Source organism: Taudactylus pleione, unplaced genomic scaffold, assembly GCF_031769625.1.
Source record: "Taudactylus pleione unplaced genomic scaffold, aTauple2 ptg000145l, whole genome shotgun sequence".
Lineage (NCBI taxonomy): Eukaryota > Metazoa > Chordata > Amphibia > Anura > Myobatrachidae > Taudactylus > Taudactylus pleione.
The window spans coordinates 7,594,949-7,609,847 of record NW_028284547.1 but is presented as its reverse complement, the minus strand read 5'-3'; the positions used below and the strand labels follow the sequence as shown (position 1 = coordinate 7,609,847).

Here is a 14,899-nt window from a genome sequence, read left to right as displayed (position 1 = left end):
CACATACTCCTGACATTTGGCCGACATTCCTGTGTGACTGGATCATGCAGCCCACCAAGAAACTCTGCATTCTGGCCGGACCAAATTGCAATATATAGCACCTATCCTTGTGTATCAATGCCTATTTCCCTATAGATTGTAAGCTTGCAAGCAGGGCCCTCTTACCTCTATGTCTGTCTGTTATTACCCTGTTTTTTTCTATCAATGTTTCCAATTGTAAAGCGCAACAGAATATGCTGCGCTATATAAGAAACTGTTAATAAATAAATAAATGATTGTGCGTGACTACTCCGGGGAAAAGCCCTGTGTCCTGATTCAGCATGCACATGGTGTTGGTATGTATTGTATTTAAGGTGTGAGTTATTTGTAATTTTTAAGCCTGATGACAGTGCTTAATTAAATGAGCACTGAAACGTTGCCTATTACATACCGGGATATTGTCATTATTCAAGAGCCAGGAGTGCTGCACCTTGTTGTCGATGTGTGTGTATATATATATATATATATATATATATATATTATAAGGCTGAACCGAAGAAACAGAAATTTCCATGGAGAATTCCAGACGGAGGGTCATGGTGTTTAAGGGCTACACCTCAAAAGCTATAGGAGATACTGAGCTGAAATGTGGCATGGGTGCGTAGAACTGTTGCTCGGTGCTGCATGCCAAATTTCAGGTTAAAAACATAAAAAATGGGGATTTGGGAGTAACCTAAATTTCTGACTATCAGTTTTTTCTGACACTCTCAGTTAGGAATACTTTTCTGCTTTTCTCTATGGGGGATTATTGGGTAGGCATAACTCAGGGTAGGGGGTGAATTTAGACTTGGGGTTTGTTTTATTAGATAACTGTTTTTCCAGAGTAGGGCATTTTGGGCTTCAGGTAATTGAAAAAGTTACAGTTTTTTAAATATTACCTCACAAATCCACCATTATAATGATAGAAAGTTTCAATTGATTGTGCAGCCTAAGTAGGAGCCTTCTAGCCTTCAGCAGGTGTACTCACTATGGCTTCACTTGGTTGACAAAGATAGCTGTCCTTTGTGGGCAGAAGCTGGGTTCGGGGGGCAGAAAGCCGGCATTTGCTGTGGCCGGGACCCGGGGAGATGTAGCGGGTGTTAGCTGCACCTGACACCCAGGGGAGACATCAGACAGCAGTGTGGCCATTAGCTGCCTAGGCAAGATAGGCAGCAAGCAATAGGACCCAGGGGGAGGTAGTTGGCATCAGCGGCAGAATCAGGCTTCAAGCCTGCATCTGTGTGTAAATAAATGTTAAAGTGTAAAAAAAAATGGCGTGCCCCCCAAACCAGTGACCCAGTGCTGGTGTTGCAAAATACAGAGGATAAATGACATAGGGGTCCCCTGTATTAAACACAACCAGCACCAGGCTAATCAGAACCAGTCCTGGTTACCAAACTACAAGGGACAAATGATATAGGGATCCCCAATTTTCAGTGCAACAGCACTGGGTTCTGAGTGAGTCCTAGTTCTTGAAATACAGTGGAAAAAAATGAGTAGAATTCCCCTGAATATTCCAGAAACAGCATCAACCCCTTTCTAGCAGGCGGCTAATGCTACAGGGTTCTTTCTGCTGATGTAATCATAGAGAGACAAGAGGAGATGCCTGAATAAAGGATGTCATTAAAAATGTCATTAAATTAAATAAATAATAATAATTAAATAGTAAATATAATAAATAATAATAACAATAATTAAATTAAATAAAAACCTATATAATAATTATATACAATAAAGAATGTAATTAAATATAGCAATGTTTATTATCCATGTCCTGTATTGTATTGTATTGCAAGTCACTGGTTACTTTTTTGTCTTTGTACTTTGTAAGGCATTGTGGAACACTTGTGGCACCATATAAATAAATGATAATAATAATAATAATAATAATAATAATAATAATAATAATAATAATAATAATAAATGTGGGTGTTATTAAAAATGGCCTGATTAAAGGCCATTTTTATTGACATCTACAGGTTTTACTGGACTTACCTGGGTTCAGGAGAAATGGAGGTGACCCGGGGAAAACCTAGGATGAGGGTGCAGTGGAAAAAGGGTTTAAGCCAGTTACGACCCAGCAAAATGATGATTAAAAAATCACAGGACAGACCTGGGATTTTAGTGGAAAAGGGGGTATCAGTTTAGCATTTGTTTAACCTATAATCTAAGCTGCTATTATTATGTGATTTCTAAGCGTGGTAACATATACAAATTTAGACCCACCAAACCCTTTCATAGCACAATTGTTTGGCATTAGGCATTAACAAACAAAAGATCTGATTAAATCATTGTGGCTCAACATTTTCCACCTCTAAATTTTACTCATGTTCCAAATAAATACTACTTGTTGGGGTGCATTTGAAAATAAATGTTTTTTTTAATAAATTTATTTTTAAAATAAATTTGTACATAGGCATATCTTCCCTATTTATGTAAGTCTAAGAAACTCATATTAAGTGTTTATATCACAATGTCTTCAAAATTCAGGTTTATACAAAATTTTGACTTATTTTATACATATATCTATTGATGTTATTATTTCCAGAAACTCATTGAGGTTCCTGCTGATATGTAAAACAGGTCTTTCTGCTGAAACTCTGCTCAGACAATAGGTGACTTCTAAACAAAAGGTCCCTGTAGTGACATAACAGGAGGCAATGATTTCATTAGAATACAAGGTGTTACCCTCTCCTAATGTGTAATTAGCATTTTCCATTGTAGTAAGTGACCTTCATTACACCTCATTTACAAGACAAGGAGCTAGGCACGAGAAGATGCTGAGTTTATGTGTCACCTTTCAGTGTAAGAATTTCTTCTGGTCATCCTGGGAACTATGGAGAGAGATGGGGGAGGAATGACTATAAATAGGCTGTATCAGGCTACTGATAGCTGATGGAAGAGCTGCTGGTTTAGTTGCTGGTTGGAGCTGGATGGATGGAGGAGTAAGAAAGAGACAGACAGTAGAATCTCCAGAGTAAGGTAATTACATTATATATAGGAATATATTGATACATACAAAGATATTTGTAGATATTATTTTGTAGATGTTGTCTTGTTATCAAAACTTAAAAAGTTTCACCTTACCAATGGTTATATAGTTAGTGTTACTATATTTGTATTTTTAAAATGGTACGGTACTATAAGCTTTATATACTATATTTTTCATTATATATTAAAAAATATTGATTTGCAAATAAAACCTTTAAAATATCCAGATATTACACTGTATATTGTATGATGTCACATTATCCTCTGGGTGACTGATATTAGATATACATGAACTATTATAAATATTAATAAGTGTAACTTCATAATAAATGAGCAAAAATTTTGGTGGGCACTTATCATCTGTAACATAATTGGTAGAAGCCAGATATGTAGCTGGAGAAATAATTCAGTTGTTCTATAATCTTACATACAATCTATAATCTTACATACAATCTATAATCTTACATACAATCTATAATCTTACATACAATCTATAATCTTACATACAATCTATAATCTTACTTGTGCTGAACAGTTACTTACATGTAGCCCCAAATTGTGGGATCCTTTGTGTAACATAGTTATACATTCTCTATCAGTGCTAATGTATTATTTGTGTATAATTTATCTATATACAGGGGTGCCGAGGAAGGGGGGAATTGTGTACTTATTACCTGGACTCAGGCTTGTTAGAGGGGCCTGGGTCTGCCACCACCCCCCTCCCTTTTACCTATCAACAGCTTATCTCCCCAGCCCGGCACATGCTGCTTTGTGCTTTCTTGCAGTGGGGCCGGGAAGACTGCTGGTGCTGAGTACAGCAGTCACCTCTGTCTGTGTGAAGGTGGTGAATAGCAAACACACTGATCGCACCCTCCCAGTATATGGTCCTGGCTGAGGGGTGCATAGCACCCCATTTTTCCCTGCCCAGCAATCCTTGTTTCCTATTTTTTTTCTGAAGGGATACCACCAGCAATTATCACCTCTCCCCACCCAAATTATCAGGTCCTGATTCTCATCACTGTGGGACCCAGTGTGTACTATATCTATATATATTTTGTCAGGGGCTGCGAGCTGAAATGTATCGCTTGGCAGCTGTTCACGCCTGACAGGAGCAAGAATAGAATAGCTCCGTCGGGCGCGATAGGGGCTAAAGAGAATTGAATTCCACCCATAGTATCTCACATATTACTCTGGGCATCAGGTTAGTATATATAAAGGGGTATCTAGGTGACAGCTCCATCATAGTATCTTACATATTACTCTGTGCATCAGGTTAGTATATATAAAGAGGTATCTAGGTGACAGCTCCATCATAGTATGTTACATATTACTCTGTGCATCATGTTAGTATATATAAAGGGGTATCTAAGCTACAGGCCCTTTATAGGGGTCAATCCAATTGATTGTGAAAGGTGCGAGTTGCTGTTGCCACTGTATTAAAAACACCAGCAACGACACCTCGCACCCCTCAAAGCCTGTTACAAGCCCAAATTTGCCTAATTTTGCTCAGAGCCCTATGGAGCACACGTTGTCACGATGATTTGCACTCATGAGTATATCTCATGTATTTGGATTGAGCCCATAGAATCTTACAGATTACTCTGTGCAAAAACAGACAAATTGACATCCCCAACGGTTAGGACTTTATATTATGTGATAGTATTAGAACCTACAATTTCTGTATTATATAGTCGCTAAAATCAATATTTGTTAGATTGGTGGTAGACCCTAAAGTCAATATATTCATATTGTGTATGAGAGAAAGTCTGGGATATTCTCATAGTTGTAGGAAATTAATAGTGAAAATGTCCCTTTTATTTTAATTCTTTTTTAAATGGATAAGGTAATTAGGACAAACAAGCAAAGAAAAAGAACTCTTAATTTTAAAAGTTATAACTCTTAATGAGTTAGGGAGTTATTAATGTAATTACAAAAAATTGGGTATGTGCGCTCTAATTATCAGAACTAGGTAAAAATGTATAGAAGCAGCTAAATGGTCAGGTCACCACTTAACCCTATCAACAACATATAAATAAGTAAGCATGAAGCTAGGACCAACAAGCGCTCACAAATAATCAACTAAATGATACTGTATACAATAAATATGCATGTTGCGGTACCCCACATCAATCAATGTAAACCATTGATGAAATGAATAGGATGTATAAACGAGAATCAATGGTCATATAAAAACATAAATGGTATTTTAATGAGTTGCAGACAGATCAGTCCAACTACATGAATTATCTAATTGAATGTAATGGACTAAGCAAAATAAAATGGATTGCGCTGTATCCACATAGATTAGACAATAAAAAAGCTCCTAAAATAGATCACTATAATGTAGTCCACTATCTTAGTGAAACTGTTTAATAGTCTGTATAATAGACGAGCGGTCGTAGTGTTGATTATGAACAAATCTTAGAGTAAAGAGATGGTCAATCTTGTGACTTCAAATAAATACTGTAGTGGTGTATTCCAATCGCTTGGCAAGTGGTTGTAGTAGGCAAAATTTATAGCAGAGTCTTGTAAAAATGATAGTGGACCATATACTTGAAAGTTAAAAGGTAAAGTTAATAGTGATGTGCTAATCCTGATGCACCATGGATGTACCGTGTCCTGTATATTGAGATGAATCAAATAGTATATTGCACAGTACAATGTCAGTCTTGAAGGGCATATGTTGTTAAGATGGTTGGATCTGAGGGGTAGGACTGAAGTAAACCCTGGCTCTGCAGTAGCCAAGGCCCGCACAGACTGCTTCACTGCTGTCCAGATCAGTGCTGGAGGTGACCCGGCAGGAGCGCAGCTTGTCAGCCTGTGATAGACGAGCGAGGAACACTCTCCAACACCCGCCCCGGGATGGTAAGCCCGCTGCCGGAGGGTGAGTGCCTAGGCTCGCTATGTCCCCTGTGTAGGTGATGTTACCAGGTGCACCTGACACCGCCGCGGCCGAGGGTGCAAGCCTCCACGACAGCAGGGCAGGCGGGACACTGGTCACCTAGAGATGGAGGGGAGGATGATCTTACCGGCTGAAGCGTGGGTACTGCGCCGCTGGCGGGGATCCTCAATAGTTATCTCCGGCAGCTCGTGGCAGTGTGCGTGCGTTGTAAAGTTCCTTCCTTCTTCCAAATTCCGCAAGAGTTCCACAGGAGTAAAAGTGCAGTGGGCGGTCAATGTGCGTGTCTCCAACGCGTTTCGGCCGATAGTGACGGCCTTTTTCAAGGATGTTGTTCAGTGGTCTTCTCTCTGTATTTGTGTAGTTACAAGCCACTCCTCCAGTCGCCTGATTGGAGGGATCTTGTAGCCAAGCCTCCTGATGATGGTTGTCATGGAGGCATAGAAAACATTTTGTTTAAAGCTGTGCGTGCAGTCAATTACAGTGGAGGGACACAAACAGATGGATTGAACACTGGGTCAGACACTGGAAGGCAAATGAATCCTTATGGACATATGAAGTCCCAAGAAGTCCTTTGTTATTAGATTGTAAATAAATATAAGTATATAACGGAAAATTCTCTTTTTTACACATGAGTTCTTGTGCAAACATGTTCTGCTATTGGCAGTGAATCTATTGGTCCTAGTACACAGAAATGAGCTCAGCTAACATGAAGAATCAGGAAATCTATATACTGGACTTGTAGGGGTATCATAAAACATCATAGAATCTGTCTGTATGGTGTAATATAGGGGTAATTTATACACATATATGGTGAGTTGTATATTAAGTATTATATCTATTCACTTAATGGGTAAAGTGCCTTTGATAATAAATTTAATATTCAATATTTAGTTAAAGGTATCAACTGTAGTGAATTGTTGGGTTTTAGTTTAACCAAGATGATGTAACATAGCAGAATATTAGAGGGGGAGGGGGAATGGCTTGTACCAAGATCCTACATAAATTCATAAAATAGTCTGGATCTCTAGATCTATATTAAGTCCTAGGGGGGATATCATCTTAAGCTTGATCATCCATTTGATCTCTTCCCTACTTAATTTCTTATTGTAGTCTCCTCCTCTCCAGCTGGGTTTTACTACTTTAATACCTATGAATTATAACTTGGAAGCATCCTTTAGATGTTGTGTTTTAAAATGCAATGACACACTGTGATCTTCAAATCCTTTCAGGATGTTCCTTCTATGTTCCCCTATTCTTTGCTTAAGACTTCTCGTGGTCTTCCCAATGTATTGTTTGCAGCACGGACAGGTAAGAAGATATATTAGACCCCTGGTGTCACAAGTGATCATGTCTTGAATCTTGTTAATGGTACCTGTATTGTTTGACTTGAAGGTCAGGGTAGGTTTCATATTCTGATAATGACATGTTCTGCAATTCAGGCACCTTCCACAATGGAAAAAGCCTTTATTCTTCTCCATAAAAATTGTATTTTGGGTGAAACTTGGTGGTGGTTGGTGATTATGAACCAGTTTCTGCCTGAAATCCGGAGCCTTTTTGAATATAACCATTGGTCTATTCGGTAGAATCGGTGCCAGTGTTTTATCTTTTGTAAGGATATTCCAATGTTTGCGTAAAGTGTGTTTGAAAAAATTGGATGAGGAATTGTATTTGGTAATGAAACACAAGTCAAACATGTCTTTGTTATCAGCCTTTTCCGTATTGTAATTGAGAGGTTTCTCTCTATCTCCATCTAGCACTGTCTGGAATGCTTCTTGCACTGATGTCTTGTTGTAATTGTTTTGAAGAAGTTGTTTTTTTAAAACATTGCCTTGAGAGATGTAGTCTTGCTTGTTGCTGCAATTACATCGCAGCCTGGTAAACTGGCATTTCGGTGTGCTCGTGAACCATGGGGGATAATGTTCACTGCTGCACAAAATAAAACTGTTGACATCCACCTTCTTCCTGTATGTTTTGGTCTCCAGCTTCTGATCTTTAATAAATATTTCCAGATCCAAGAAGTTAACCTTTTCTTTGCTGTAATCAGCCATGAAGACAAGGTTGTATGTGTTGGTATTAAGATGTTTCAAAAAGCTAATTAGTGAGTCTTCAGATCCTTCCCAGATGAAGATGATGTCATCTATGTAGCGCTTCCATAGTACCAAGTTCGCTCCTGTCACTTCATTGTTCCCGACCGACTCCTCCTCCCAAACACTCATAAAGAGGTTGGCATAACTAGGAGCGAACTTGGTACCCATCGCTGTGCCGTGCTGCTGTAGAATGTAATGGCCCCCAAACCAGAAATAGTCTGTGCGGGTCTTGGCTACTGCAGAGCCAGGGTTTACTTCAGTCCTACCCCTCAGATCCAACCATCTTAACAACATATGCCCTTCAAGACTGACATTGTACTGTGCAATATACTATTTGATTCATCTCAATATACAGGACACGGTACATCCATGGTGCATCAGGATTAGCACATCACTATTAACTTTACCTTTTAACTTTCAAGTATATGGTCCACTATCATTTTTACAAGACTCTGCTATAAATTTTGCCTACTACAACCACTTGCCAAGCGATTGGAATACACCACTACAGTATTTATTTGAAGTCACAAGATTGACCATCTCTTTACTCTAAGATTTGTTCATAATCAACACTACAACCACTCGTCTATTATACAGACTATTAACAGTTTCACTAAGATAGTGGACTACATTATAGTGATCTATTTTAGGAGCTTTTTTATTGTCTAATCTATGTGGATACAGCGCAATCCATTTTATTTTGCTTAGTCCATTACATTCAATTAGATAATTCATGTAGTTGGACTGATCTGTCTGCAACTCATTAAAATACCATTTATGACCATTGATTCTCGTTTATACATCCTATTCATTTCATCAATGGTTTACATTGATTGATGTGGGATACCGCAACGTGCATATTTATTGTATACAGTATCATTTAGTTGATTGTTTGTGAGCGCTTGTTGGTCCTAGCTTCATGCTTACTTATTTATAAGTTATTAATGTAAGAACATATTGGCACTGGTGTATAGTTTCTTTTGAGTCAGATAATGATAGGTGCTTAATAATTCTAACACTATTGGTACTGACACAAGAATTTTATCCTGTTACCGTGATCTTTAAAAATGCAATAACATTATCCTAGTTAAGGTGTGTCTGTAATATTATTATTATAATTGGTTTAATGATTGAAAAAATACAACCTATTAAAGGAAAGATCAACATAAACACCTTCTAAGCGACAATATAGACAGCATCAAATTACATGAGATATAATTGATGCTAGGTGCTGTCACTGGGTGGAGCTGTTTCACAATTTGCAGGAGCATAGAGTCTGCATGTCAGAATCATATAACAGGCTATTTCATTTAAACCAATATAGTCCATTTATAATGATAAGACTCAAAAGTAGAGGTAGTATTTATCCGATTCTTGGTATTTCACATTCTTCTCAGATATATAAAGGTTCATGCAGGTAACAATCACTGGTATTCTGCATAGTCCTGATTTGTTTACCCCCTGAACCAAAACAGTATAACCAGTAAATTGGTGACTTAGCACTGGCAGGAGAGTAGCGGGATGCCTTTTAAGTTTCAAATTCTGGGCGATGTTGCTGGGAGCCAGTCAATCCATTGAAGATGCAGTGTGGGCTGGGTCAGGGCAATATTTGTGTCTGTGTGGGGGCCCCCTATGTGTGGACCCATCCTCCCCAACTATAATATAGCCTCATTCTGATGCATCACCTAACAGAATTAGTAGCATGTGTTACCCATCTATGGTCAGTACAGGCGGTGAGTAAATATCTAAGTTATGTTTTTTAGTGTATTTAAATATATATCATGTTCTGTATATAAAATTACACTATTTCTGTAAAAGTCATTTTACTCGGATAACATTTATGCTTTTAAATATATTTTTTTCTTGCAGAACAAATAAGGAGCAGGATCCCTATGAAGACTATTTGATAAAGGGACATTGTTCTCTCCTAAAGCCAACTAAAGACGCTATTTCTTCTTACACCTCTAAAGGATTCCCAAAATCTATTCTCATTTTCTGGATAGGAGAAATCTTTTCCAGCTAATTTGTTTCTCATCTAATACATGATGAGTCTCACAGGAGAGAAAACGCATCTGTGCTCTGAGTGTGACAAAAGCTTTACATATAAATCACATCTTATCTCACATCAGAGGATTCACACAGGAGAGAAACCATTTACATGTTCTGAATGCAGCCAATGTTTTTCCCATATATCATCTCTTGTTACACATCAGAGGATTCACACAGGAGAGAAACCATTTACATGTTCTGAATGCAGCAAGTGTTTTTCCCGTAAGTCATCTCTTATTGTACATCAGAGGAGTCACACAGGAGAGAAACCATTTAAATGTTATGAGTGCAGCAAGTGTTTTTCTCAAAAGTCAGATCTTGTTACACATCAGAGGAGTCACACAGGAGAGAAGCCATTTACATGTTCTGAGTGCAGCAAATGTTTTTCCAGTCAGTCAAAGCTTGTTAAACATCAAAGGATTCACACAGGAGAGAAGCCATTTACATGTTCTGAATGCAGCAAATGTTTTTCCCGTAAGTCAGTGCTTGTTGTACATCAAAGGATTCACACTGGAGAGAAACCATTTACATGTTCTGAATGCAGCAAATGTTTTTCCCGTAAGTCAGAGCTTGTTATACATCAGAGGAGTCACACAGTAGAGAAACCACTTACATGTTCTGAATGCAGCAAATGTTTTTCCCATAAGTCAGAGCTTGTTATACATCAGAGGAGTCACACAGGAGAGAAACCGCTTACATGTTCTTAATGCAGCAAATGTTTTTCCCGTAAGTCAGAACTTGTTAATATTGGCATATAGCGGTGCCAGTGGCATCCCTAGGGGGGTGCACCAGATGATACCATCTAAGAGGGTGACACCAAAATAGCAGTGCTGCTCTGCTATTTTGGTGTCACGGCCTTCGATGGTGTCACAAAGCAGTGATAATAGATGTGTGAATGCTCATGTCTTCCACACTGTACCCATAGAGGCTGAGGGCTGCCTGGGCAAGACCCCAGTGTGATGTGAATGGGGACATAACACACAGTCATGCCCTCATAATGTCATACAACTGAGAGTTTTGCTCTGTGAGCATGAGGCCACGCCCCCTTCTGCAAGCGAACATGCCATGGGCCTGCACAGAAATAGATACAGGGGTGTTAGACTGGAATAAGCACACTGGGCAGAGCTATTAATATCAACTAATAAAATCGTATACAATAAACAAGTGAGAGACTTTTCATGGTGTACTGCACTGGTTTAATATATAACTTATTGTATTTTCGTAAAAGAGTATCCAAATTAAAAATTGTGAAATATAAAATATAGTAAGGAAAGTGACAAATAGGTATAAAAATGTAATAGAAAAATCATTGGGGCTGGTGCAAGTGATGATGATGCAGCTGATCTCTATAATATACAGCTGCTTTGCTCATGCAGGTGCTGGGACTAGATAAGGAAAGAACATTTTAGCCAGTAAAGATTTCCAGCAGCTCCTCTCAGTACTGGGATTTCTGCTATGTGGCCTATTCAATTACATGTGACTCTCTCTTCCATGAGTAAGAGCAGCTATATGCTGCACTCACAGTAACACAAGACTCATGGATTTATGTTTGCAGACCCTCAGGCCTGCGTAGAGAAATCCAAATGTCCAGGGTGAGATTGGGCTATGATGGGGGTGTCATGGGGCAGCTGATAGAGATTACATGTTGTTGTAATAGCAGTTCACAAACCTCACATCTAATAGAATTGGCCCTATGAGATTTGTGTTCTGGATATTTCTATAGGAACCTTACATGCTGCCCAGTTTCACCCTACAGGTCTCCTCTCTGATCTCTCTTATCCCTCCTTATTCTTTCCCTCATACCTTCCTATTGCTGTCTTACTGTACCTTCCTTCTACTGTATTATCAGTACTCTGCATTATATTGTATAATGGTGCAACTAAGCCACTGGTTCTCTGTATCCGATTATAGTATGTAAAATAAATAGGTATAGGTGGGATCACTGGTTACCCTATAACTGCAGTCTAAAGAGAAAACAGCAGAGCAGATAGATATAAAAAGAAGGATTCTCTGGTTCTGAAAGAGGGTAATTTATATTTACATACATATAATTGATACTGGGATGGTCTACTAAAGTAAAATATATATACACATACAATGTACTTAATGTCAGAACAATGAATAGAGATAAGCGCTTCTCTTGTCAGGGAATATATATAATAGAATGTCAAAATGTCACTTTCGGTTTACTCGTTACCACAGTCTCCAGGCCATGAATGTTAAATCCTCCAAATTCCACTTTTGGACACATGGTGTTCAGATGCACTTTGGCCACTTCTTATATAAGGTGAAAACCTCAAAGAAATAATAGAAGCTCCATATAGTGCAACACAGTAAAGAATTTATTGATAAGCAAAGAGACAAACAATGACAATAAAAATTTCCAAATACAGGGGTTCCTGCGTACCGTATGGGGCCTTTTTGAGTGAGGCACACTGTGAGGGTATTCGAAGTGTAGACGGTATACCCGGGTAGACTCTCAAAGACTCAAACGTGTGTCCAGTCGTCATCACACCAATGTGTTCCGGCTTTAACTCCGTTTATCACACCTTGATAAACCATCTACCCTTCTAAGTGACATTTTGACATTCTATTATATATATTCCCTGACAAGAGGAGCACTTATCGCTATTCTTTGTTCTGACTATCCTGATTTTTTAGGTGTTTGTGTGGTTTACAACGTTGGGAGTTCAGCTGCTTCACACTGGTTTCAGGCACAAATTGGACTTACATATTGTTGTTTAGTGTATATAATGTATATCACTGGGATGGTCTAATACAATAAAATATAAATACACATACAGTGTATATAATGTGTATATATATATATATATATATATATACATAGTGTGTATATATATATATATACACTAACATAAATATATATGAGTCCATATACTCGACACTAGTACCTAAATAATTGAAAATGTGCCGTTGCCTTCCTCCAAATATATAGAAGAATAGAAGTACTCTAAGGTATAGGCAGCACTCAGGCGTTAAACAGAAATAAAGACATGGAGTCTTTGCGAATTACGGTCAATGTTTCAACTCCTTATTAGAATTTTCATCAGGACAAATAATCAAAAACATTCACTTACCTATATACCCTTCACCAACACCCAGTTGTGCAGTACAACCCCTTTCTCTAGTTCGCCAATCATACTAGAAAAAGGGAACATCTCAGACTCTGAAGAACCTTCCTTTGCTACTACATCAGTAACTTTCTCAAATGGGTCAGGGTGATTTACCTCTGTGCAAAATCGGCTTTCCCACAACTTCCAGAAGTGAGCAAAGTCTCTCCCCAATATTGCATCATACATTAAGCCATGTACCAAACCCACAGACACTATCACGGAACCACATGGTGTTTTGATGTTCACTTCAGCAGTAACATAATACCAAGTATCCCCATGTATGCAGGTCACACCAACAGTTTTCCCCTTATGCTTCAAGGAGTTCAACAGTTCAGCTTTCATAAGTGTAACCAGGCTACCAGAATCTAGCAGAGCCTCTACTTGGTTGCCTTCTACAGTGAGTACACACATGTGCTTATCTGTCTCAGCCTGCCGATCATCAGTACAGGATGGCTGTGCAAAGGTAGACACCCTGCGGTTGACATGAGCAGTATCACAATGCATAGATTCAGAGGTAAGTGAACAATTAGCCGCAATATGGCCAAAACCACCACACAGGAAACATTGAACCACATTAATATCTAGTCTTTTATGGGGTAGGAACCATCCTGACCTGGCTGGCCCATCTCCAGGTTCCACACCCCCAGTCTTGCGTACATTCCACCGCCCATCACCCTTCTCCCCTGGAACAGTCTTACCAGTGTCAATGGGAGTTTGCCAATGCACCATCAGGGCTTGGTGGGGCACACTCATCAGCTCCTCAGCTGCCACATACCTCTCCACCAGTTCGACTAACTGGACTGCAGACTTAGGGTCTGCATGGCTCACCCACTAGCGCAAAGATGCAGGTAGCAATCACAGATACCAGTCCATCACGACTCTTTCCAAGATCTGTGGTCCTGTCAGTGTCTCGGGCTGTAGCCATTTGGTGGTTAGACAGACGAGGTCATGCATCTGTGAGCGTGGAGGCCTTTCCATTTGGAACTCCCAGCAGTGGACTCTTTGGGCACAAACAAATACGGTGACTCTCAAGCAAGTTAGGATCTCCTGTTTAAACTTTACATAGTCCTTTGCATCAGCCAGGTGCAGATCATAGTAGGCCTTTTGTGGTACTCCAGACAGGAAGGGTGCCGCAAGACTTGCCCACTGTTCCCTGGGTCAACTGTCCCTTTCTGCGATTCTCTCAAATGCCATGAGATAGGCCTCCACATCATCACCCGTGGTCATCTTCTTTAGAAAGTGATTGGCACAGATGGAGCGAGTGTAGGTTGGAGGGTCAGTGGAAGCATCTCCAGACCAGGCTACTAGGTGTTGTACTACCTCTTTTAAGGCCTGGCAGGTTTCCTCGAGTGTGACTTGTTGTTACCTCTGGGCTGTCTCCAAGGCCAACAGTTTCAGATTGGTGGATTCCTGCTGAGCTCTGGTAGCTTCCTGCTGAAGTCTGTTCGTTTCCTGCTGAGTGGCCGTTGCTTGGAGCAAGACATTAACAATGTCCTCCATGTTGTCTTTAGTTGCGGGTTGGAAGCTGAATCTGGCTTCTCTAAGCATCTGCTGATGCCACCTTTATGGATTTCACAGAACATGAGTTGATACCCCACACAACAAATTGGTGTCTGTCACTTTAAATTTTAAACATATAGCTTTTCCTCTTGCTGCAATTTTTGGTGCGCATTACCCGCATTCTCCACCAAATGTGATATGGTCGGGATAGGGGTCCC

General features: G+C 39.4%; 2 pseudogenes; one reads left to right on the top strand and one right to left on the bottom strand.

Annotated features, from left to right (window-relative positions):
- Nucleotides 1-14,899, bottom strand: part of LOC148522680 (uncharacterized) — a 208,860-nt pseudogene that overhangs the window by 37,004 nt on the left and 156,957 nt on the right.
- Nucleotides 1-14,899, top strand: part of LOC148522681 (uncharacterized) — a 240,474-nt pseudogene that overhangs the window by 197,158 nt on the left and 28,417 nt on the right.